This window comes from Echinops telfairi, unplaced genomic scaffold, assembly GCF_000313985.2.
Source record: "Echinops telfairi isolate 266 unplaced genomic scaffold, ASM31398v2 ScPeMD7_7457;HRSCAF=8495, whole genome shotgun sequence".
Taxonomy (NCBI): Eukaryota; Metazoa; Chordata; class Mammalia; order Afrosoricida; family Tenrecidae; genus Echinops; species Echinops telfairi.
The window spans coordinates 11,823,097-11,827,444 of NW_022111357.1; positions in this window are offsets into that span (position 1 = coordinate 11,823,097).

The window sequence follows — 4,348 nt, forward strand, 5'->3', positions numbered from 1 at the left end:
GGAGCAGATGCCCAGGTCTGTTCTGCCACAGAGCAGCTGGTGGTTTTGAACTGCCAACTTTTGGGTAGCAGCCAAGTGCTTTACCCACCGTGCCACCAGGCCTCCTTGTTTTTTTATGGCAGTATTTGCCAAACTGTTTGGTCTCAGCATCCCTTTATACGCTTAAAAATCATTGAAGATCCCTCCCCAAAAATTATTGAAGATCCCCGAAGAGCTTTTTTTATGTGGGCTCCTTTATTATACATTTACTAAATCAGAACTAAACAAGTAGAAAAGAATTAACATTCACGTGGGTTTTTTTTCATTCATGTGTTTTAAAATAACAAATGCATTGATGCTAATATAGACAATATATTTTTAACAATTTTATTGGTATATAATTCACATATCATAGAATTCAATAGTTCAATCATACTAAAAAGAGTTGCACAAACATTTCCACAATTGTACAACACTTCTTTCTTATCCTCATTGTTGCCAGCTCCCCACTTCCCCACTTCCCCTGCCATCCCTCCAACACTCCAATACATCTACTGTGTCTATAGCATTATCCATCCGGGATTTTATATACGGAAAACAAAACAAAAATCACTGCACCCTGCAGGATAGCAGGGCCATTCACACCCATGGTCTATGGTCAGAAGGGACTCACCAGAGGCTTCATCCATGTGAATGAACTTGGGGCACCCACTGGCACCTATAGCCTTCAGCAAACTGAGTGTTTACAATGGAAGCGCTGATATTATTCCCTCATTCCGGTTTGGATTTTATTATTTATCATTCTTGGATCCCACTGGCTATAGACAATATAGGTTTAATGCCAGGGAGGTCAGTGGGTAGAGGTGGGAAGTGGGAGGGAGAGGGAAGAGGGCAGCACTGGAGACATAGGATGGTTATGCAAGTGTGGGGCTCTACTCCTCCTCCCTCGGCTGTCTCTCAAGCCTTCTCTCCAATGAAAATGGCAGTCCATGATAAAAGCTGCCAGCTCAGCTGCAAGGCGAACAATTACACAAGAGCTTTTCCTTAGGCAACCATGGAACTTCAAAATCAGAATGGAGGGGACTCTTAGGGACCCCCGACAGGATAGGGTAGAACTGCCCCCTGTGAATTATGTGTTACTGTTTACGGGAGAAGAAAGCCCTTTCTCCCACGGAGTGGCTGGTGGCTTGGAACTGCTGGCCTTGCAGTTAGCAGCCCACTGTGCACATAAACACTATGCCACAGGCTCCGGAGGCCCTGAGGAGACAACGCGGGGCCACGTCTGACCTCCTCCACTACAGAAGAGGGAAGAAGAACCCCGCCGTACATCCGCCCAACAATGAGGCAGAGGTCACACGTGCCTCCGCTCGCCATCCCTCTCTATCTGATTCAGACACCAACCGTCCCTCCCTCGACTCCTCTGCTGGGCTCAATAATCCATTGCAATGGCCACACAGAACGCACAGACAGTGCTCACGGTTAGGGGGCTCCTGGGGAAGCTAGAGGGTTACAAGCCAGGATCAGAAAACATGATAAGGATGCAGTATTTTGTCCTCCGTATCTCGTCTCAGCCGTGCCTGCATGACTCTGGTCCTCAGCCTCTTGCCTCGGCCCTGCTGGGCATTACAGGGTTCTGCTGGGGCTGATAAATGCCCAAAGGGCATCCCACTCTACAACCAGCCTTTGCTAGCCAGCCGGATGGCGCACCGCTCTACTCGGTCCGTGGACTGGGAAGCGGGGAGCTCCATCTCATGGTGTGTGCTGCTGCCTTCCCGGCATGTAGAGATGTTGCCAGGGCTCTGCTGGGTGGCTCTTCTTCCTTGACGATTGTAGGGTTCTCTGTTCCGGCTCTAGCTTGGCAAAATCGACCACTCCCAAGTTAGAGACCTCCACGCCTTATTTGCATGTTCCTACTCAAGCCTTCACAGCATCCAGGATCCAGTCTTGTCGTCTGGTCCCATTTATGTTTTAAATGGACATTTTCTCTTCAATCTTAAAGCTACAGCTAACGTCCCCTTTAAAGACCTCTTCTCCCAGGCAAGCCGAGCCAGCTCAGGTTTTCCCACTCAGGTGTGTCCATCCATCCAGTGAGCCACATGACGGTGGCTTGCATGTTGCTGTAATGCTGAGAGCTATACCACCACTATTCCAAGTGCCCTGGGGATTGCCCACGGTGAACAGGTTTCGGGAGAGTCTCCAGGTTAAGACAGAGTAGAGAGAAAGGCCTGTGGATGGACTTCCCAAACCGCCAGTGAAACCTTATGCGTCACAGCAGAACGCTGTCCAACTCATTTGCTTGGGCGACTTCATCGGGCAAGGTCCATTGCCAGAGAGGAGGAACACTGCGTGTGGTCAAGTCGAGAGCCAGCGAGGGTAGGGGGAGGCCTTCGGCGAGATGACCTGACACAACAGCCACAAGGATGCATGTTAGAGTACCAGCAAACTGTGAGGATGACGCAGGAGGGGCGATGCTCCTGCTGTCATGCATGACTTGGAGTTCTCTTGAGAGCAGCTATCTGGCTACGTCCAAAACGAAAGCAAACAATTCTATCTAATCTCTTCTGACTTCTAGAAACCCAGTAAAACGAAGTAGAACCCCCCCACCCCCCAAGGTTTCTAGGGCTGTCATCTTTTACAGAAGCAGCCACACCTTCCGCCCTCCGACTGGTGGCGGGTTGGGGTTGGCAGCTGAGCCCGTCACTGCTGTACCCCCAGGGCTCCCTCCCTAGCTACAGCCAAACCAAAATTAGACATACTGCCCTCGACCCAATTCCGAGACTGTGAGCCTTCCCGGGATCAGACAGCCTTATCTTTCTGCAGAGGAGCAGCAGGTAGATGTGAACCGCCAGCCTTGTGGTTAACAGGCCAACACTTAACCCACCCCACCACCAGGGTTCCTCATCTCTCGACATGCATGCAGGAACTAGAATATGCTATGGTTTGTAAAAACTGACAGAGAGGTACTGCTCTTATAATCATTGGGGGCAGGGAACTTTTTATAGAGTGGAGGGATGCTTGGACCTACCTCCGAAGCTGAGCACAGCAGGGAGGAGGCCGTGTTCGGGTGGGGGGAAACCAAGCAACCGTGTTGGTATACTAGGCCACACCTAGTTGATAAATGTTCCAGAAGGAATTACGACTATTTCTCTGGCTTGGTTGCCACCCACTTTCTTATCTCTTGACCCATTTAAACTTCAGGCGTCAGGGAAACAGGGAAGGCGATTTTTACCCCTCCTTGGCAGAAGGGGAAACTGAGGCACAGGGAGCAACAGAGCGCTGCCAGGGTGTCTCAGTACACTGGTGACCTCAACAAAGGATTAGGCAAAGTTCCGGCCTGAGGCTCTTTCTAGGCTCTCAGGGCAGAGGTGGGGCTCTGGGCAGCAAGTCTGTTGGACTTTGATCCTTGACAATAAGGAAGAGAAAAGGCAGTGGGTTCAGGAGGCTAAAGTTGGCCGAGAGCGAAGAAAAGGTGGCCAGGAGAGCGGCAGGCGGTCCGTCCTCCCTCAGCAGTCCAGGGAGCAAACACTCAGGGCAGGCGTCTTAAAGAAGGCACTGACGGAGAGCCAAGCTTTAGTGCAACGACGCCCTCCTCTAAAAAAGAAAAGACACAACACGCTCTTGCTCGGCTTACCCACTGCCTGTCCAGAAACATGTTCTAACCAGAAGCCCAAGTGCATCTGAGAAAATGGCATATGACGTCAAGGTTGGAGGCAGACTCAACCGGCTGAGAGATGCAGAGGCCACAACCCTGCGGGCTGAACGTGAAGAGGATTTGAAGCAGGTGAGGATGAAGACCGAAGACCAAAGAAAAGAAAGTGCTCACAACTGGACCAATAAGTGACATCGTCATACATAGAAAATGGTGAGGTCAAGGATTTCCTTTCACTGGATCCCCAGTCGGAGGCAGCCACAGTCAGGAGCTCAAAGGTCGCCTTGCACTGGCTTGATCTGCTGCAACAGACCGATTTAACGTGTTAACAAACGCTGATGCCAGGGGCTTAAGTGGAGAGCAAATGCTTTGAGAATGATGAGAGCAATGAATGTACAAATGTGCTTTACACAACTCATGTATATACGGATTGTGATAAGAGTTGTATGAGCCCCTAATAAAATGATTTAAATAAAAAAAGTGTTAACAAAGCCAACATGTGACCTTGAGGACTAAGGAACCCCGACCTAAGCCATGGTGTTATCTTTAATCATCTCCTATATGTGCGAAGCTGGACACTAAACAAGAAAGATAAAAAGATTGATGCCTTTGGATTACGGTGCTAGTCAAGAATCTTGGGTATCCCATGGACTGCCAGAAGAATGAATAAGTTGGTCTTGGAAACCAGCATGGGCCTTAGAAGCAAGGATGTTGACACTG